Source organism: Hibiscus syriacus, unplaced genomic scaffold, assembly GCF_006381635.1.
Source record: "Hibiscus syriacus cultivar Baekdansim isolate YM2019G1 unplaced genomic scaffold, ASM638163v2 tig00110419_pilon, whole genome shotgun sequence".
Classification (NCBI taxonomy): domain Eukaryota; kingdom Viridiplantae; phylum Streptophyta; class Magnoliopsida; order Malvales; family Malvaceae; genus Hibiscus; species Hibiscus syriacus.
Genome location: NW_024062731.1, coordinates 45,595 through 69,057, shown reverse-complemented (window position 1 = coordinate 69,057; position 23,463 = coordinate 45,595). Strand labels below are relative to the sequence as shown.

Sequence of the window (23,463 nt, the reverse complement as noted above, 5' to 3'; positions counted from 1 at the left end):
GGAGACACTTGTTAAAAAATTTAGTATAATTAAACATTCAATCCTTATTATTTAAACATTTTATCAATTTAATCATAATTTTAATAAATTAACATAAATTTAACTCTTGAAGCATATGATGTCATGTGTCATAACACATGCATCATTCGATGAAGGGTTAAATAAAATAAACCAACTCACAAATAGGGGCAAGGAGAATCACACCAAGGACACTTGAGGGGTGAGCGTTCGATTATCAAGTCGAGTAAAAAAATTTAAGTTACTCAAGTTGACGAGTCATATTTATAATTCAAATTGATTTGAAATTTTGAGTCGAGGTTATAAAATTCGAGTCAAGTCGAGTCGGGTTTCAAGTTTATGTTTAAATTTAAATATTTATAATATTATGGTACATTTGATTCCAATTTAAATGGCTTTTGAGAACTATTTACAATAGATATATATTTTTTCATATGTGATATACATATATCATAAAGTCGAGAAACTCGACTGAAACTTGAAAATTAATCCAATAATTACTAAAAATTTTGAGTTATTTGAGTTACTATTTAAGTTATTCGAGTTGTATTTTATAACTCAACTTGAACTTAAAAAAAATTCGAGTTGAGTTGAGTTTTGCTCACTCCTAGCCAAGATTACCCTTTGGTATAATTTAAACAACATATAATATATATATCTTGAATTAAAATAAATATATTGAATAAAAATAAATTTAATGTTCTAATCGAATAATGACGTGGCATGACACCTGTCACTAATGAAATATGATACCATATGATTCAATGATTAAATTATTTTAATTTATTGAAATTAGGACCAAATTGATAGAATATAAGTAGTAAAGAATAAATGTGTAATTATACTGAAATTTTTAATTATCATATCTCCCTTTTCGTTAAATTTTTCAGTAGGTGACTTGATTGAAGTTTTTAAATAGTTGGGTGGTCTATTGATGAAATCAAAACATAAATGGTCAAAATAAAAGATAACAATAGTTGAATAGTCCCGTGTAGTTTATCCTCAAAAAGTCGTATCCAGACTGTACCTTTTCTTCTCGACGGTGCTTTGTTTTCTCCAAATATTTGTTCCACCACCGTTTCCCTTTTATATCTCTCATTGTTTCTTTTCTCTTCTAGATTCAAATCATTTATCTTTCTATTTGAAATTTTCCGTTTACTTTACACTTCATTATCGCCTTTGAAAATTTGTCGATTTCTTTATGCGGGATCGATTTCTCCGTTGCTGTCGATAAACAAAAAATAGAAAGATCTGAAAAATCGAGAGGTAGATCCAGCAGGAAGAAGAGGTGGATCTGGTCGATTGAAGTGTAATGACGATGCATGGGATGAGAGGGCTCTCGGTTTTATAAGCGATGTTCGAAATTGCCAGAACAAAGATCAAGAGCGTTTACGTGTCGATAAAGAGCTCGGCAATGTCCGTAATCGCTTCAAAAACGAGAAGGTTAGGGTTTCAATGTAATTTTTTTAAAAAATATTCTATAATTTAAAGGGGCATGTTAACAGAATGATCGGACTTTTAAGTTCTCTTAGTGCTTTCAGTAGAATTCATTGAAAATGAGAATCAGTTGACTTTATTTATTTATTTTATTTATTGTTGGAATTATGGTTTTATTTGAGAGCAGAAGGTGAACTTAATTGAGCTGCTAAAGTCTATTTAGGGTTTATCATTTTTGTTACATTTTCTTGTTTTATATACTTTTTAAGTATCGAAACTGCTTGTTATATCTATAATTACTTTTCCATTTAAAACATATGCATTTGAACGCTAGTAAATTTATCAATAGTTTTCCATTTCAGTGGATTTTTAGAATAACAAATGAAATTTCTCATAATTTATTAGGAAAAATGCTCTTCGTAGTTTCAGAATAGTAGTGGCGGCTGTTTGAGTGAGAGAACTGCTATCATTTTAAGCTTTTACTGCTACATTTTTTTCTGACCAAACTTATGTCAAATATCATATGTTGGCACGGTCTTTCTTTTTATTTTTCCAATATTAAGTGAAAAAGGAAAAATTAAAGATGAACTAAAAACGTATCGAGGACAATATCGACAAAAACACAAAAGCTCAAGTAACAGGAGTCACAGAGTGTGTGGTTGGATTGAAGCTTATATTCAGAATTCAAATTTTTTTTTGCAAAGCCTTAACTCGAGTGAAATTCTTTATAACGCTATCAAGAATGCTCTCTAATCATGAGAATCTCTCACACCTTGATCTTCCAGTTAAAAAGCCTATAGGTACTGAACTCCAAGCATGCATATTTCTATGGTCCAATAGTTAGTAGGCACCACAGTCTGTCATTGTAGTACGACAGTACTCTTATCGAACAAGCCTGTCGCTTTTGGTAAAAGCATAAATCAATAGAGTTGCAGATTAAATAGGTCTCATGTAATAAGCTTGCTCAATCTGGCTGCTGACTATGAGGTCTACGACTCCTTTTAAAATGTCAGTTCTCACCAATTTGGCAGTGAAGGCCGGGAAGTTGATATTGATTGTATTTTCATGCAGAAGCATGTTGAAAAAGCCAAACATTTGAGCTGTGTTGTTAAACTTTAAAATTGTATCCGTTAGTGAGGATTCTAACTTTAGATGCATTTACATAAAGTGATGAACTTATCTATCCCTTGGCATATTCAAATTGCAAATGTTTTATTTAGATTTTATAGATCCAGCTGTTTATTTTTTTTATAGGAATGTAAGGCCTCGTTAAAAACCCCCTTCTTGATTAAGGAGCTTGATAATAAGCTCCTTAATCAGCGAAAGGAGGAAAAAGAGTGCCTTGAATTTTGGGATCCACCTCACTGAATGTACCTTACCAGTGATAAGAGTCGAAATCTGATAGACTATAGACATTAAGAACACAGGAGCTAAACCCGGGGCTGAATCCATTCTACTGCCGATTTACAATCAGTCTCGACAATCACCTATCCACTGCTTCCCAACGTGATGATAAAAATAAATCAATGCCTCTTTTAATAGCCTTTAACTCCACAAGTGGAGGATTTCCTTGAGCAACTTTCTCTGAAAAAGTCAAAAGGGTGCAGCAATCCAATCTCTTAAAATACCTCCAATCCCACCACCCAAACCATCACTCCTAACAGCTCCATCAACATTCATCTTAAGAAAATCTATGGGGGAGGAATCCATCTATGACATGACACTCTTTACGTTTTGATAGAGAAAACCCATCTGCTAGACATGGATTACCAATCAGCACATCCTCGTGTATCGATATCTTAGAAACTTGGCTAGGAACCATTTAGACAGCCTGAATCTGACAATGAAGAATAAAGACAATCAAGAGAAGATCCATTAAAACCATTGCATTCCTAACTTCCAAATCGACCAAAAAATGACACCCGGGATGAACTTCCAAATCATCGAGTTCTCCCTCAACTCACACCCAGGAACAAAGAAGAGGAGGGTCTTTTGGTATACGAATGATAAGTCCCATAAATGACTATTTTGTTCCATAATTCCCAAACAACTGACAAGAAATGAATAAATGCTGCACTGATTCCTCCTGTTTCTTACAAAAGGACATAGGATATCATCCCCTAGAGATAATCCTCTCTTAACCAACTCAGTTTAACTGCCACTTTCTGATGAGCAAGCTGCCACAGGAAAGCTTACACTCTAGGTGGAGCAATCCCAACCATACCCCTTACACCACGACTGCCCCCAAACACATTACCAAAAGTATTTCTGCACGATTAACCGAAAACAGTCCATCCCCACTTGCAGACCAGATAGGAAATCTTCCACCAACTCTGACAGTTGAATATCCTTCAGCTTAGACATCAAAATCCATCCACTGATTCAACTCCCAATCGCACAAATTCCTTCTTGTTTCAACATTCCCACACCCAACCACTCGGTTCCACGCTACCCAAACTCTACAACCTTCCCCCCTTTAATAGAGGAAAGCATGTAAATTCTAGGAAACAAGATCTTAGTGGAACATCATCTGCCCATACATCATTCCAAAAAGAATAGATGTTCCATTTCCCACTTGCAACCTCGCATTTGATCTAAGACATTCACCTTCCGAATCATTCTTCAAAAAGCTATTGCTATACCTCTCCAAATCCAAGAAGATTGCGGAGTAGTAACCTCCCTAATGGACATTGTATTGCAACTTACCTTGTGTTTGCTACACAACACACCTTTCCATAGGGAATTTCTATCATTGGAAAATTTCCACACCCACTTACCTAGAAGAGCCCGATTAGTGAGGTTCAAATCTAGTACACCCAGACCACCACTGTTCAATGGCCTACAAACCGTGCTCCATTTCACCCAATGAATCTTCCTCTTTTCCTCCTTATCTCCCCATAGAAAATTAGCTAATAAGGAATTTAACTTCTTACCAATTTTGCAAGGCATTTTAAACAGCGATAAGAAAAAAATTGGTAAGAAAGTTAAAACCGACTTCAATAATACTGTCCTTCCAGCCAAAGACAAACAAGACGCTTTCCACCCAACAAGTTTGGAACTGAAGTTCTTAAATACAGGATCCCATAAAGCCTCTGAATTTTTCTTAGCACCCAGTGGAAGACCCAAATATTCCGTTGGAAAGGAACCAACTGAACAACCCACTTGGACTGCCCAATCTGTTAGTACATCCTGCTCCATATTAATTCCAAAGCTACTCTTCTATAAATTTAAATACAAACCAGCCATAATACTAAAAATCCTCAACACACTTTTCACATTCTTGATCTGAGTTAGAGAGGCTTGACAAAAAATGATTAAGTCATCGGCGAACTGCAAGTGAGACAACCTAGCAGAATTTTCCGATTTCCCAATGACAAAGCCTTGGAACAAACCCCTGTCGACTGCTCTAGAAATCATCAAATGGAGCATCTCACCTATGATGTTAAATAGGAGAGGAGAGAGACTACACCCTTGTCTAAGACCTTTGGCCATAGGAAACTTTTCCGAAGGAGACCCATTAACGAGTATCGAGATGGAAGCTGTTGAAAGGCACTGAGAAATCCACGAGGACCATCTATTCCCAAAACCCATCTCTGCCATTGCTCTGAATAAAATTGGCCATTCCACAGAATCGTAAGCTCTACGAAAATCAACCTTTAAAACAACCCCTTGCAACCCTTGTTTTCTCCTATAGTCGATTCTTTCATTCGCAATAAAAGCACAATCCAACAGTTGTCTCCCCGGTACAAAAGCAAACTGGGACTGACTGATTATATCCCCAATACAACAACTCAATCTCTTAGATAAAACTTTAGAGAGGACCTTGTAAAGACTACCTACGAGGTGATAGGTCTAAAGTCCTCCACGGTCTCCGGATTAATCTTCTTCGGAATAAGCGTGATAACGCATGATTAACCCCATGTTCCCATTTCCTGCCCAAGTAAAATCCTGAAAAACTTCAATACATGCTCCTTTAAACTAGGCCAACATTTCTTATAAAAACTCATTGTAAAGCCATCCAGACTTGGTGCTTTAGAACTGTCCGATGAGGCTATTGCTTGCCATACTTGCTGTTCTAAGAACTGCTCCTTTAGTTTCTTAGATTGGTCCCCTGTTATCTTTGCAAAAACCAGAGATAAATCTTCTACTTCCATTGTTGACTTGAAATTAGGCTTTCTTGAAATACTCTGCAATATGCAACTTAATCACTTTCGGATCTGAGACCACAAAACCATTGAAGTTCAAACTTGTGATTTCATTTCTTTTACTTCTGTTTAGTGCAGACAAATGGAAAAATCTAGTATTTCTATCCCCATCCTTAATCCATCTCGCCCTTGATTTCTGAAACCATATGCTTTCTTCAATCCTATATAGCCTCCAAAGATTCGATTTGAACTGCATCACTGATCCCCTCTTGTTGAGAAGAACACTGCTTTGTGCCGTAAATTCAATATCATTGATTTTTAGTTCCAACTCTGAAATAGAGTCAGAGATCCGATAAAACTTTCTGCCTGACCAGTTTCTGATTGACTTCTTTGTTTCCTGTAGAAAACTGAATATACCTCTTCTCTTCTTACTCTCCCTCAAATTATCTAATGACAATTTAACGACATCGTCAAATCCTTCCTCCTCTAAGAGATAATTAAAAAAATCTGAACGGTTTAGGGCCCCAATCAACATATTTTTCCTCCAATAATACAGGATTGTGATCAGATAGGGACCTAGGTAATAAGTTCTGCACAATATTCGGAAAACATAGCATAAAACTCCCAGAAATTAAGAACCTGTCAAGTCTTACCTAAGTAGATGCTTCCCTGTTATTACACCAAGTAAACCTTCCTCCTACCATAGGGAGATCTATTAAGTTAGTTTGATTCAGAAAATTTCTTAGAATATCTATAGATAGCCAATTTTGAGACTTTCCCAACTTCTCAGCCGGATCAAGATACACATTTAAATCACCCCAATGCAGATTGCCACAGTTTGAACAGCAACAAAATCCAACATCCCTGAAAAATTCCTCCTTTTCTGAATCAATGGAGGGACCATAAACATTAATAATCACACACTCTTCACTTGAATTCTTGAACTTCCCAAAAACTGCTATGAATCTGCCACTTAAATGGCTATTTGAAACTTCAAAATCCTTATCATTCCACAAGACCAACAGTCCACCTACAGATCCCACTGCTGTAACGAATGTTCCTCCATTAAGAAACCTTCCTCCTAACCTTCTCCTCAAGGCCTGAGAACAGATTTCTAACTTTGTTTCTTGGATGAGAAGATGCACGGCTTATGCTTCTTGACCATATTTGCTATAGCTCTTGATTTTTCTTTTTTACCCAAACCCCTGACATTCCATGAAATTATCTTAATCTTCATCATATAGACAAGTATAAAACCAAATCCTCAGATTAAGGAAACAAAGCAAAAACCTATTCCCCCGATGCCATCCCTTCCCTATTTTTAACCAAGCCCTCCTCAAGATTAATATTTTTTTCCAAAAATACCTTCTTCCCCTCTTTGAATGAATCCCTAGAATTTTACTAACTTCCCATGTAGCCAAAGCCTACTCTAAAATATCGAGAAATTTGAAGAAGACACAGTAGGAATACTAGCCACCTCCAAAGCTTCCCTGGTCAAGAGCCTTCTCCTTCTTCTATTCTCCTTCCTTACCACTGGGTCACACTGATTCCCTATACCAACCTCTTCTACACTTCGAGCTTGCTGTAAATTGTTTACTGCTGACTTGTTACTAATACCACCTTCCACCTCAACCTCAGTGGGTCTTCCCTCTAAAATAGTGGGAAGAGGTTGGATACTGAGGTAGGCTTACTGATATTCCTGTTAAGATCCATCAACTCCAAAGATTGCACAGCCCCCTCCTCTCTGCTCGGATTAAACCACACCTTTCTTTCTCTAGATCTTCTATATACTCTAGAAATAGTACCACAACTCCACCTTCCAATCGATGCATTTCTAATGTGCATACTCCTAGACAAATGATCTAATGGACTCCAGCTTCTTAAACCATTTATCAAACTCTTTGTTGTTCCCTGACCCTTGGTTAATACCCGTAGGGACTGTCACTGCTTCCCTTACCACCTTTGCTTCCTCCACATTGCTGACTTCCTTGACCAAAACTTCTACCTCCTCTAACATATCTTTATTTGACACTTATGGAATACCACTCGACTGAGACTGTAATCTGACCTTGTCCCCATCAGTTATCGAAATTGAGTTGTGATCAGATGAACAGTTACCAAATTCTGCAAATTTGGTTCAAACAAACCATGTTGCTGCTGCTCTCCTACTGCCTCCACCCAAGACTCTTTAAGTTTGCCATAGCTCAATTTATTTAAATTCATAGCTGGCCCAGAAATAGAAATTCTAGAATTGTTTGAATTGGGCTCACTCAAGTCCTCTGACAGTGTTTTATCACATTCATTAAAAAAGTCATTCCTTAACCCAAGACCCCGGTAATCCCCTTCCAAATTCAAATTTTTTCCTGGACAGTCTGACACCTTTACACCACTATGTTGACCTTCTTCTTCCTGCAACATTAAATGCTGTCCCCCCTTTGCCGCCTGCCATATTTGAACCTTCCTCCCTTACCAACCCTTTGCCCCCTGCCTCTGTTGTACCAACTTCTCCTACTTGCCACCTGTCTACTGTCCCTAGACTCCACATCTAGCAATTCTAGACCGCCTACCCCGCCTGAGAACCGATCATCTTTCTCCTCTGATGAAGCTTCATCTCTGAACTCTCCATCGCCGACCACTATAGAGTTTTTTGCTGAAAATCTCTCCTGCTTTGTACTAACCGATCCCACAATAATTTTAATCTTAAATGATCTCCCATACGAACCCAATGTAACATTTTCCTGAATATCAAAAAAACTGGCCACCCTCGATAGACTCGTGCCACCGCCATATCCTCTCTTCTGACCGTCGACTCGTGGAAACACCAGCTTCCCCCACCTTGATACAAGTTTTTCCAGAAAGGAGACATTCCAACATAGTAATGGAAGTCCAACATAGTAATGGAAGTCCAACTAAGTCAACCGAACAAAATGCCATCGGAATACCATCAACACTCATAACCGGATCAATCCAGTCGAACCAAAAAACTGTTCCTCCCCCTGCTCGACCACGCCTCCTCAAAATCTTCCGCCGAACCAAAAGTTAAGATACAAGAGTTCCATGTGAAACCCCATTTAGCTCCCTTAACCTTAATCCCCTCACTAGCCAGCCCCTTCACCACTATTTCCAATCTAAATGTGGTTGATAATCCCAGTCAAAGATCTTTTCACCCAATTGTAATCTCCGAGGGAATATGCATCTCCCACAAATTCCTCAACCCAGTAACCTTACCTGAGAGGCCCTCCCGAATCTCTTTGCTCGCTGGAACTTCCCTCCGCCCATCAACAGAGACAACCACTTCCTTATACGATCTTTCATCCCTCAGTCGATTGAAACTCATATCCAGCACTTCTTCTCCCAGTCGCACTCTTATCCATCTTGTCTTCCTCCTTTCTAACAATACCTTTAACAGCTTGCCCAGACCTATGCTTCTGGTACTTAGCTACTCCTACCGATACTCTCCTTCCATCTATCCCAAATGCTATTAACATTAGTTAACGCCTTCTTTAATCCTTCCTCCTTCGCAAACTGAACGAAAGCAAAAGTATGGTTTCTATAGTTCGGCTTGTTAGAACTACTCGGAATGAAGACTCGTAGAACGCTACCCTGTTGTTGAAAATTTCCTTTACTGTTTTCCAAGTTACTCTTTTACTCAGATTGTCCACGAACACCGTCCACTCCTCGCCTGATGACTGACCACCTATGACTCTCTCTCTCCCCCTCTCTCGCTCTAACTCTCTCTCTCTCCATTTTTTTCCTTTATCCAGTTGTTTATTAATAGTTAGGAGACTGTCTTTGAAGCCTTTGATTTGGTTTGAAGTTAGAATTACTGTTTGTCTTTCTCTCTCTCTCTCTCTCTCTTCTAACCCCACCCTGTGAGTACACTTTTTGGTGGTCCATATTTGGGCTCTTTCTATGTTCACCTTTCATGTTCTATACGTTGAATGGGAAAAGACTAAGGTTCTCAATCTAGCTAATGTTTCCCTCACAAGAAGTTGTGTACCGTACCAACAACTCTCTTAGATTGTTGGAAAATTTAATTTGCTCAAATTTTGCATTATCATACTAATTTGTCATCTTTGTTTCTCATAAAGGTTCGTGCAAATAATCTACAGTCAATAGTAAACCGAAACTGCATTTGTGTTCTTTCACAATGAGCATTTTTTCCAGCTTCAAACATGCTAGAATGTTAGGTTCATTCTCTCCTACAGGAATCCATATATTTCTTTATTTAGGTCTGTTTGTGAATTTTAGCCTGTTCTCCAGCTTCAGAAATGTAGCGTTATTGTTTAGATATGCAGTCTTTCCTTTTTAATAGTTAACTTATCTAGGAGGTGTTTTAACTCATTCTTTCACGTGACATTTAAATCCTAGAGTAAATTTATCCAAACATTGGCCATTCCCTCTAGGAGTATTTAAGCATAACCTTTAGTGGCTTGTTTGGTGAAAAGGGCTTTGGAGCGGCTTAAGAGGATGAGTGAGAAGTTTCTTATTGAAAGATCATATTCTTCTGACAGGGACTGACACCATATGAGAAGAAATATGTTTGGAAAATGCTTTATATATACATGCTGGGTTATGACGTTGATTTTGGCCATATGGAAGCTGTGTCCTTGATATCTGCACCGAAGTATCCTGAAAAGCAGGTAAAAACCTTTTCCTTTGCCCTTTAACATGCTTAGAGACACGTATGTGAGATATTAAATGGAGGGAAAGATCTAGTGGATCCATGCTGTGGAAATGACACTCTGTTCAAAAAGGAAAGAAAATAAAATGATAAAAGAGTTGTAACCAAGGCCTAAAGTGTAAAGAGCTAAGAGGATAACATATTGGGGCATATGAGCTGTTGCTTGTTAGAATATGCACTACCATGAAAGGTTTTTTACTTTGTGCTTATAGCAATTACTGGTACATTCTACATGTCTCCAAAAATAGAGCTTGAAAAATTTCCTACTGTAGAAGCTGTATAATAACGAATTATTCGTTATATAATTCTATCTTAATCTCTGAAAATATTTTAATGGTCATTTCAAATAATGGATTTATCATGGAAGCTTGTGTAATTAATTAATTAATTATCATTCATTGAATGTTGGATACTGAAATCTGCATTTCCCATTTTCTCTGTGATTTAACTTTTGTACTCCCACAATTGATCACAGGTTGGATACATTGTGACTTCTTGTTTACTCAATGAAAATCATGATTTTCTGAGACTAGCAATCAACGCTGTACGCAATGATATAATTGGTCGAAATGAGACTTTCCAGTGCCTTGCACTAACCATGGTAAGGCTGAAAAACTTGCTCGGGGTTCTAGATGCTCCTTGTATTTTTCATGTTGGTACTCTCATCCTTTTCTCTATATTGTTTTATCTGGGGTTCTAGATGCTCCTTGTATTTTCATGTTGGTACTCATCCTTTTCTCTATATTGTTTTATCTACTCTTGACCTGAATTAACTCTGTAGGTTGGCAATATTGGTGGGAGGGAATTTGCTGAATCTTTGGCACCTGATGTTCAAAAGTTACTTGTAAGGGACCAGAAACTTCTTAAGTTCAAGTGCTTTTCTAAAATAAGTCACTGATGAAATCTGTTATTCCAGCTTTCTAGCAGCTGCAGACCACTTGTAAGAAAAAAAGCTGCATTATGTTTGCTGCGATTGTATAGGAAAAACCCTGACATTGTCAATGTTGATGGCTGGTATGTTAGAATGCTAAAAACTTTATCCCAAGTGGCTGCTTTTTGATGCTAGTTATGCTTATTCTGATTTTTTTTGTTGCCATACGATTAGGGCTGATCAAATGGCACAACTTTTAGATGAGCGTGATCTTGGTGTTTTGACATCTTCTATGAGCCTTCTTGTTGCATTGGTATCGAATAATCATGAAGCATATTGGTCTTGCCTTCCAAAGTGTGTTAAGATATTGGAGCGTCTTGCAAGGAACCAAGATGTTCCTCAGGAATATACTTACTATGGTATCCCATCTCCCTGGCTTCAGGTTTGTACTTCTGTTTCACTCCTACAAATTATGTGAGGTCAATCCCAAGCTTGAAAACAAAACCTGTTATGTGCCTGGTCTGGTTACTGTGTAGAACTGTTTGCACTAGGCTACTTGGTAATTGTTTCGAATTGGTTTGCCATTTTTCTTTTCCCATCTTTGAAGTGGATGACTTTGGTTATTAGTAATTATCAACTCCTTTCAGGTAAAGCTTATCTGATATTCATTATTTTCTCTTATAACAGGTTAAGACGATGAGGGCCCTCCAGTATTTTCCTACAATTGAAGATCCTTATACTCGGAGAACATTGTTTGAGGTTTTAACTTCTACATAGAATTCATTTTTTGATTTTTTATGATCATTTTGATACTGATGGAACTTTGCTTGCTGATTTCAGGTCTTACAAAGGGTATTAATGGGAACTGATGTTGTGAAAAATGTTAATAAGAATAATGCATCACATGCCGTCCTCTTTGAAGCCCTTGCTCTTGTGAGTTTGCTAGCAAGTTCTGGTTTTGGCATGTGATATATTATGAAATTCTTTCCCTGACTATACATTCTTTGCTTTTTAGCATCCACACATGCATATTCTGCCCATATTTAAGTGATAAACATATTTTGTATAGATGATAGCACCTCTCACTTTGCACTTGCACAAAGAAAAACATGCTGGTTTAAAAGTGGCACAATTTCCTTTCTTGCCTCTTTCTGACGTATTGCAATTGTTTAGTCTATATTGTTTACTCTACTCTCCTGGCCCCACCTAGAGCATCATATGGTATACAACCACGTACATATGTCACTGTTCTAAATTAGCACGAGTGTTTGAAGTTCCTTTTTAAGTTTTTTTGCTCATTGCTACAGGTCATGCATCTTGATGCAGAAAAGGAGATGATGTCTCAGTGTGTGGCTCTTCTTGGAAAATTCATTGCTGTCCGTGAACCAAATATTAGATATCTTGGTTTGGTACGTTATTGAAACATTGTAACTTAGTTCTCTTCTAAATGATCTTTTAATGGTTGCAATTATGTTCCTATGTGCCAATACAGGGTGATTACTTATAATCTAATGATTTATGGTTGCAGGAAAATATGACCAGGATGCTAATGGTTACTGATGTGCAAGAGATTATCAAAAGATATCAGGCACAGATCATCACTTCATTGAAGGACCCTGATGTCAGGTGAGTTTCTTATTTTGAAGTTTTGAGGGTTTTATTTACTAGAAAAAATTATTCTAAGAGAGCTATAAAATCAATTTTCCAACTAACTGAGGTTTCTAAACCACTCAATAAGGACGTTGCCTCTTTCAAAATGTGTTTAAAAGAAAGATGATTATTCTTGTCTCTGAGATTGCCAATATGGTTCATCTACCAAGGAACATTTGCATAGTTATTAACCTGCAGAAGACCATTAGTAGGGTCAGTTTCCGAACTGAGAGAGAACTAGCTCAAGATTAGGATACAAAAAAAGATAAACCTTCATTAGGCTATATCTTGGTAGCATCTATTAGTTAAATTGTTATTTCCTTTTCTTCTTCGTGAATCATCAATAACCGGACTCAAACTTTGGTAACATCTATCACTTGCCCCATGTAAAGCATGCCAAACTGAATAAGCGGTGCTTGCACACTGTCTGGTAATGAGTTCCTCATCTGGTTAATTGACATGACAAGTTATTTAATTCCAGTCTAAAACCTTTAGTTAGCACATGTGGCTCTGACTCTTCATTTGTCTTGATGTACATGTATCCAATGTATATTATCACATATGTATTGTGCTTTGGCCTTCTGCAGAACCTTGATTAACATGGAAATACTTAGAACATAAAAAAGGAGAAATAATGGAATATTATATTTATAGATGGAAACTGTGAGCAATAATCAAGCAACTTATATTATATAAATTAAATTATTTATGCTTTGAATGCGCTTAAGATTTATTTTTTCTGACTAATAGTTGTGTGGAATTTCCAGTATCCGTAGGCGTGCTCTTGATTTGCTTTATGGAATGTGTGATGTAACAAATGCAAAGGACATCGTTGAAGAATTATTGCAGGTACAATAATCGTGAACATGAAAAATCTTTAATTTGAATAAGCTTGGATGATTTGTTTTCATAAGATGAGAATATCATTTTCACCATAATCCCTTTACCAGTATCTCAGCTCGGCTGATTTCACTATGCGTGAGGAATTGTCACTCAAGGCTGCCATTCTTGCAGAGAAGTTTGCTCCTGATTTGTCATGGTAAGCATGTTCTGTTAAAGCTGGATATTAACTGTTAATGTTATGACAAAATTTTATACTTAGGTGTTTTCTTTTCTATCTTCTACATTAACTTCATCATATGATTGCCTGTTTTCCATGTCAAATGACTAGCTTGCCTAAATCTTGCAGGTATGTGGATGTTATCCTTCAATTGATTGACAAGGCAGGAGATTTTATTAGTGATGAAATATGGTTCCGTGTTGTGCAATTTGTTACTAACAACGATGACCTACAGGTGATCGAAAATTCTCTTGACAGATTTACCTCTGAATTTTATAACCAAATATTCTCTTCGCCTTTGATGGTTTATGGGCTGAGACTTTTACTCCTGTGACCAGACTTATGCCGCTGCAAAGGTGAAAGAGTATCTTGACAAGCCTGCTGTACATGAGACCATGGTCAAGGTTCGTTAATTTGTATTTCTTTTTTCCAGATGAGTTGTGTGGGCTTGGAAAGTATAGTGTATGGTTCATGTGAATGGTTTAATCATTCCATACTATAATTAAAAAAATGGCAGTAGGATATTTTCTTTGGGTTGGTTTATCTATCCTTCGGCAGTAGGAAAAGCATATTTGATCAGATTAGAGATCTTGGCCTGTCGAAACTGGTCTTTATATCACAGCTGATCTCCTTAGAAGACAAACAAGGGATTTTTATTATATTAGCATATTGGCTTCTTCATTTGCAACAGTCAATGTCCATTTTAGGGTCATTATTCTATTCTCAATATCAAAGGGATTTCCATTTTTAACTTATTTTATGTATAATGGACCGAGATGTGCACCACGCTGTATTGAATATTGATGCCTTTTCTCTTGTTTGTTATTAACTAAATTCAATCAGATTTCAATATTTGTGTTACACTCTTCCAAGTTGATATTATTCAGCTCTAAATTTTATCAAGATTTATATATTTCAGGGATAGAGATATATAAGTTCACTTTGGAATTTGTATGTATCAGGTCAGTGCTTACATTCTTGGAGAATACAGCCACCTATTGGCTAGACGGCCTGGGTGTAGTCCAAAAGAAATCTTTAGCCTCCTACATGAGAAGCTTCCTAATGTATCGTAAGAATCTTATACCTTGATTCTCTCTGTTTGGGCAGTATTTACTTTCCATGTATTTTAGTAACTTATAATGGATATCGTGTTCCAGGACTACAACCATTTCTATTCTTTTATCAGCTTATGCAAAGATTTTGATGCACACACAGCCACCAGATCAAGAGCTGCAAAGTCAGATTCGGGCAATATTCAATAGTGAGATTTAATGTTTATATATTTTGCTCTACATTGTCTAACATCTAGTCTGTTGATATTTGAAAAATGCTTAATACAATTTTATATTCTTTAACTCAGATATGAGAGTTGCATTGATACCGAGATACAACAACGAGCTGTTGAATATCTTGCATTGTGTCAGAGAGGTGCTGCTCTAATGGATATATTGGCTGAAATGCCTAAATTTCCTGAGCGTAAGGTGCGTGTACTTTGCAATATTTGTTTAGAATGGCCGGCCCATGTTAATCTTAATTCAAGTGATGGTTACTCGTGCTAATGTCCTCAATGTACAGTCTTCATTGATCAAAAGGGCAGAATATTCTGAGGTTGACACTGCAGAGCAAAGTGCTATCAAGTTGCGTGCTCAACAGCAAACATCAAATGCTTTAGTTGTAACTGACCAACACCCTGCTAATGGGCAACATCACCAGTTCCGGTTGGCCAGCTTAGTCTTGTGAAGGTGCCCAGCATGATTACCAGTGAGGTTAGATCTTTTGGAATCCTAGTAGCTACTTGTTTTCTATGTCATATATATATATGTATATACATATATACACACACACACACACACATAGTTCATGTTAGTAGCTTTTGTTTTTGTTTTCAATCTAATTTGGACTATTATTATATTTGAAATCTTGGCAGAATAATAGTTCAACAGACTTATCTCAACAAAATGGTGCTTTAAGTAATGTAGATCGACAACCTCCTTCAGCTGACCTCCTTAGTGATATTTTGGGCCCACTTGCCATCGAAGGCCCTCCTGGTGCTACTGTCCAATCTGAGCACAATGTCATCTCTGGATTGGAAGATGGTTCAGATGCAGTTGATGGTTCAGCCATAGTGCCTGTAGAAGAGCAGACAAATACAGTTCAGGTACTGCATTCTCTTATATTACCCATGGTTAGATCTCTCCTTCCAGGTTCAAAAATCAGAATACAACCTTTATGTGGTTTATTTTCAACACTGAAGAAAGTTGGTTTTAATTTGTGTCCTACTAATGGGTCTAAAAGGGCACTGAAACGTTTTGTGATCTAACCTCATTAACAGCCCTTGAACCCATTACTTCAAAATTGTGTTGCAGTTTTGATGCCTTTCCTTGCCTTTTCTAGTTGCTTACTGATCGCATTCCATGCTTGGTCACAGCTTTCTTAATTTAATTATATTTTCTTTTATCCAATAAAAAAGAATGGGATATTTTTTCTTCACTTCTTGAGAAGATGAGGTTGGGGGATTCAATTGTTGGCTGCCGCCTTAGAAAAAGTTCTTCCCGGTGTTTTATCTGTTTGTAGTTTATTTATTGTACTTGTGATTATAATGCCTTTCGTGTCACATATCCTCAAGTCATTGTACAGAGCATTTATTTACCAATTCCTTGTTGAAAATTTTAACTGGCTACGGTATCCTGCAACATGCTAACAAACATTAAGGCTTTGCTTGGTAGGATGGAAAGAAAATTTGAATGATGCAAAACCAAAGGGGTGGAAAAGTGGAAAGATAGAAAATTAAAATTTTCTTTCCATTGGTGTGTAGGATAAAGAAATTGAAAGAAAATTGCATTTTATTTCCATTCATTGTGTGGTAGAGTTTAATAAAATGAGAGGAAAAAATTAAGCTTTGAAAATGCATATTTTGACATTTTTTCTCTTCTTTTCTTTCCAAATTAGAATGATTTGTTTTCCCACATGAGGATGGAAAATGGTCATCCCTCATTTTCTTCCCTCACACTTATTTTTTCCTACCAATCACATTTTTTTCATTTTTCCATTCCCTCCTATTTTTCCACCCAACCAAGCAAAGCCTAAAAGTTGCCATTGTTGCATGCAGTTTTGATTAGTGTATTATAAGATTTACCATTTGGTTTTATACTTGCATCTGCAGCCGATAGGAAATGTTGCTGAAAGATTCATGCTTTATGCTTGAAAGATAGTGGTGTTCTGTATGAGGATCCTTACATTCAGGTATTAACCCTTTACTTTCATATTTTGTAGTTTTTGTTATCTGCTAATTTGTATTATTTCTTAGGGATACTCTAGAATATATTTGGTTTTCAAGCTGATAAAAGCTTCCAAAAATGTTGTTTCCTGGTTTTCTCACTAAACTTTACTTCAGATTGGCATTAAAGCAGAGTGGCAAGGTCATCATGGACGACTTGTTCTTTTCTTGGGAAACAAGAATACTGCTCCTCTTGTTTCTGTTCAGGCTATAATATTGCCTCCTGCTCATCTAAAGATGGAGCTTTCATTGGTGCCTGACACAGTACCTCCTCGAGCACAGGTGAAATTGACTCATTCTGCTTGTAGCTAGTTGATAGTTAATAGTTACTGATTTTTTTTTGTCATGTCATACTTTAAAAGGGCTGAGGATGTAGCTGTTTTTTTTTGGGGGCATATGTGTAGGTTCAATGTCCACTTGAGGTTGTAAATTTTCGGCCAAGCCGGGATGTAGCTGTTCTTGACTTCTCCTACAAGTTTGGGACTAATATGGTACTTTCAGATAATTTGGGCTTCTATAAACCTCTAGGAGTTTGTTAAGTTATACCAGGTAACTTATTATTACCTTTTACAGGTTAACGTGAAGCTTCGCCTTCCTGCTGTTTTGAATAAATTTCTACATCCTATTCAAGTGACTGCCGAGGAGTTTTTCTCCCAATGGAGATCTCTTTCAGGATCACCATTGAAACTTCAAGAAGTTGTATGTGTACCTCCTATTGTTTTTTTTTTTTTTTTGTATGGTTGGGAACGAGGTGGAGAGATTGCGATTCAATTTAGCCTTAGGTATGCTTTGCTATCATGTGGGTTACTAGTCCCATCCTTATTTTATTTCAATTGGAGTGTGCGATATATGTGGACACCCTCCTTCACCATCGCGTAACCGTGTAAACAACCATGATATCATGAAGCCTTGTTCAATGTATGCCTTGTTCAACCATGATACCATTTATGACTAGTTCATTTTCTCTGCTGGGCTCTCTGATTCATCTAGTTGCTCCAAATTGTGCAGGTTAGAGGTGTAAAACCCATGCCTCTGCCAGAAATGGCTAATCTACTCAACAGTTTTCGGATAATGATATGTCCTGGGCTTGTAAGTCTCTTTCAATTGATAGACACTGTTCTCGTTTAAAGCAGCATTGTTTACCTTGTAATTTTTTTCAGGATCCAAATCCTAACAATCTAGTTGCAAGCACAACCTTCTACTCAGAGAGTATGCGTGCCATGCTCTGTCTGGTAAGAAATATTCTGTTCAGTCAACATGGCTTTCGGTTATAACTGTAAAGCATGGTAGTACATTTGGTAAGGCATGGTAGTACATTTGGATGACATGATAGCATCTTAGGAACTCGTATTTTCCCTTGTTTGGTAGTTATTCAATTTGTATGGTTTGTGTTGCATTTATTATTCTGGTTTAAGAAGGATCTGAACTTGTTCTGAAACTACCTGCATCTATTTTTTCCTCCAGCCATTTCATTCTTCTATCCGATTGGGTCACTCGAATTGAATATTGCGTGTAGAGAAATCTAGTCTTTATAACTTTCCCGTTTGGCATGTTTAAATTATCCATGTTATGACCTGGAGAAGGTCACTTACATCTTTTTCTTCTGCAATATTCAGGTCAGAATTGAAACAGATCCGGCAGACAGAACCCAGTTGCGAATGACACTTGCTTCAGGCGATCCTACGTTAACATTCGAGTATGTAGCTAAACTTCACAGTGATCAAGTTTCAATCTTTGCTGTTGGCAGATTTTTCTATATTGTATCTGCAGGTTGAAGGAGTTCATCAAGGAACAATTGATTAGCATCCCTACTGCTCCTCGGGCACCAGCACCAGCAGCAGCTCAACCAACCCCACAAATACCGCCAAATGACCCGCAGCTATACTAGCTGGTTTGCTATCTTGAAAACAAATACTTGTTCAGTGTGTACTTAAAAACCTTGATTTTTATACTCTTCCGGCCACCCATTCGGCATTTGCCTCTCACATTAGGAGGTGGATAACCTTGTCATGATGCAAGGGCTAGCCGGATCCACAGATGAGCTTTAATTGTCTATACGGCTTTTAGTGGAAGAAGAGTGGTAGGGCATTTCGTGATCCTTTCTGCACATTCATGGTGAGGGGTTCTTTCCTGTTTTATTTTCATTTTCTCCATTTCTTCCGAGTTTTACCAGATTGGGTTTTTGTCTATCTAGTACGATGTCGTCGCATGTAAGATATGGCATTAAGGAGGATCATTTCTATTGTCGTGGTTTGTCAAACCCAATATATTTTTTTAATAATCAAAATGAAAGTATATAGTGGGAACTAGAGAAAATGAACATGTGAAATTTGATTATATGCAGGTTTTTTCTCTCCAGTTTTGGTTCTTATGTTCATGTGAGTTATTCTGAAGGAAAAACCCGACGATAGAAAATACCTCACGTTAGAATTTGTGGGATTAGTACAAGGAAATGAGAGTGTTTAGATTGCATCAAAGTTTCATTTTTTCCATTAATAGTTTGAAGTTACTACTTTTATCATTAACGAAAAGTTTGGTATTCCGTTGGTAATGCGAGTGGAAAATGACCTGATATAAATTTAAATTTTGAATTTTACATTTGTTTTAAAATCATCATTAATGGTGATCGTGTAGATGGAGGACATATTCGGTAAGGTATTAATAAATATTACTTTTTATGGGTAAATTACTAAATGGTTTCTAAGTTTTTAAGGTGCTTGCTGTTGTCAGCTGTCAAACACTGAAGTCTTCTCATTCCCAAAAAAAAAAAAATCTAAGTTTCTTAAATTTGTCTTTTTAAAATTAGTAGTTTGTTACTCCTTTCATAAGGGGTGTTAAAAACCGGCTACCTGTATTTTGGCTACCCGATTTTCCGGCAATATATTTGTCGGTCCATTAAATTTAAGTATCTGATTTATCTATTTTAAAAAAAAATTAATTTATTTTTACAAAAAATACATAGAAAATAAATAAGGGTCGGATGGTGTAACCGGTTTCGGTTTGCAAAAAAATCGGTTTTTTAAAAAAACCGGATTTTTTCGGATAAAAAACTGGTTTTTTATCCGGTTTGAAAAAAACCGATTTTTAATCCGGTAAAAAACCGGTCGTTCAATTTTTCTCAAACCGGTTATACTATCCGGTTTTTAAATATCCGATCCGGTTTAAAAAAATCGATTTTTCCAAAATCCGGTTTCAGATATTTTTTACCTAAAATCGGATATTCGGATTTTTGTACACTTCTACTTACAATCCATACACAAAAAATAGTGATCTGAAGTTAATTTTAAGGATATATATTATAGTTTTTTTTCAAAAGAAAAAAATTAAAGTTATTATTATCGATCTTGATTTTTTTTCGAATCTCATATTGACTGATGGATAAAGACTTTTTATAAAAGTTAAAAGTACATAATACAAATCTAAGAAAAAATTAGAGATTTAAATTTATTGTAAGATAAAAATATTAAGGAACTTAATATATATATATATATATATATATATATGTCGGCTAGGGTATCCAGTTATAAAAAATTTTGGGCTAGACCCATCCAACTATCAGCGAAAAATTACGGGTTGGGTCCCCGTTCAATCAAGTATATTTTTTTAGAGAATTACCCATTTTTTAGGTTTGGGTCGACAGATTGATGGGTCAAGTTAATCGGTTAGGTATTTTTAAACCTCCTATCTTTCACTGAGGTTGAAAATTAGGACATTTTTATTTTAAAAACACTTAAAATTTATTATTAGAAAAATGACTCCTAACAAGAATATTTGAAAAATAATATTAAACTATTCATATAGGGCTACCTTGCGTTATGCAAAAGCGTAAAAGGGACCTTGCGTTGTATAGACGCTAGAACCTGTCCATAGAGAAGCACTTTCATATAACACAATTTAATATTGGATAAATGAACTTGCGTTCTGCAAAACTAGAGTCCACGAGAAATTGAATTTATTGTGGGTTGTATTTTATGAACCTCACCGTCCCCAAGAACATGAGGTTTATGCATTTTTAGCCCACAAAGCAAGTGTTTATAGTATATTCGGGTAGTTAATTTGAAAGTTTTTATAATTTATAGGATTAGAGGTGTACTATTGGACTTTATCTTTCAGTTGAGGTCAATATCGACACGTACAAGTTATTGCAGTGGGTAAAAATCACGTTGAAAATGATTTCAAAGCATACTTTGTGCATGAAGAAAAAGCTAAAATGGTTTGATAGGCATATTCGAGGGATTTTTGGATAGTAATATGAAAATATTCGAATTTATAAGATTAGATGCATAGTATGTAACTTATCTTTAAGCTGATGCTAATATCGGCGCATAGAGACATTATAGCGTGTTAAAAGTCCCGTTGAAAATGGTTCCAAAGCTTGGTTTTATGCATAAAGAAGAAACTAAAATGGCTTGATAGGCATATTCATGAGCATATTCGGAAGTTAGATAACATTATCGTAATTTATAAGATTAGAGACGTAGTATTAGTACTTATGCTTCAATTGGGCTAGTATCGGCACATACGGAAATTGTAAGCGGTGTAAAATTGTGTTGAAAAATGTTTCAAACTTGTTTTGTGCATGAGAAAAAACTAAAATGGTTGATAGGCATATTCGAGAGTTTTTTTTGGGTAGTTAATATAAAAATTTTCGTAATTATAAGATTAGAGGCCTAGTATTGTAACTATCTTTCAATTGAAGCTAATATCGGCACATGAGACATTATAAGCGGGGTAAAAATCACGTTGAAAATAGTTCCAAAACTTGGTTTGTGCGTGATTGAAGCTAATGGCTGATAAGCATGTTCGAGGAGTATTTTCAGGAAGTTAATATGAAATTTTGTAATTGACAAGATTAGATGTGTTGTATTGGTACTTATGTTTCAATTGAGGCTAGTATTGACAGATACAAGACATTGTAAGCAACGTAAAAATCATGTTGAAAATGATTTGAAACAAAAAGAAATTGAAAACTAACAATATATTTTGTTAATTACAAAAGTAGTATATGAAAAAGCACATTAATCGATACAAGGGCATGACCAATTAAGGCATTTGTTCTTCATGTGTCTGGGATTCTTATAGATAATGTATAATTTCGGTTGTCTAGTTTTTCTTGATGTTCGACCAAATTCTCGTCATAGTAAATCGGCATAATCATGGATTACCTTTTTTATTCGTCGTAGTGCAAAATATGGTCGTATTGTAAGTTCATTTTCAACTTTATCTGGATCATATTCATTTCCAATATAAGTAAACTCATATTGATAAACCCTGAATATGGTTTCAAGTAATTATATCAGATCATGAATATCATGTAGTGAATCTATACAGAAGAATAAATATCAATGACGTGCGCACATGGGTATTTGAATTTGGAATACTTCGCAGTCGTAGGTTTGTTTCTCATAGATTAACAATGTATGCGTTGTGTTGTATGTCTTTCAATGTCCTCGAATATTCTGAAACACAAAATTTATTTTGTTTCGAGAGACTTATGTCACATTCATTGCATTTGAATGTTGCAAAATCTTTGGAATTTTCTGAGTTGGTCTAGGTGGACTTGTGGCCACCTGTCATCCAGTTAAATGCTTGCTTTCTCGAGGTTACAAAAGGGTTGTCAACCGATAATATGATGTTTTGACAATAGAACTGATAGGAAAATGTCGCATTTCTTCAATGATGAATTGATCACCTCAGTCAAGTTCCTTGTCATGTACCATATGGTCTAACCTATCAAATGCTCGAAGTCATTTCTTCCACAGGATTTAGCAAGGTAGTTATAGCGTTGTTGGTTCTTGTCTTAATTCTTAAAGCATGTCCTCAACATCACATATGGAATGTGTGTGGTCTATCCAGTAAAAATGCAGCAGTTATTAGAAATAATAAATTAAAAGATGTATTAAACAAAAAAGAGTGAAAGACATACTCATTCAAAGCACAATTATGCGTTCATTTTTAGTCATAAACTTTACAAATAATTCACAACAATGTGGCGTAAACAATACCAGTGATAAATATAGAGAGATTGTCAAGATTGGCTCATTTGTCAGATTACATATTTGATCCCTACGCCTCTGCAGAAATAAGACATATCTCATCATCTCTATAACGCAAAACATATGATAGAACATGTCTTCGTAAGTTCTTAAGGAAGAAATTCCAAGAGTCTATATATTCTTTTTGACTATTGTGAAAATGATGAGAATAGTTTTCTTATTGTCGTCTTATAAACCATCAATAACAATATTTTTGTGAATTTATTGTACAACAATTTGTCATCGATCTGAACCATCAACTTACAGTGGTAGAATGCATTAACAC

General features: G+C 36.1%; 1 pseudogene; it reads left to right on the top strand.

The window, feature by feature from the left end:
• The first annotated feature begins 1,094 nt into the window (after positions 1 to 1,094).
• Positions 1,095 to 19,412, top strand: LOC120124609 (annotated as a pseudogene).
• Positions 19,413 to 23,463: the final 4,051 nt, after the last annotated feature.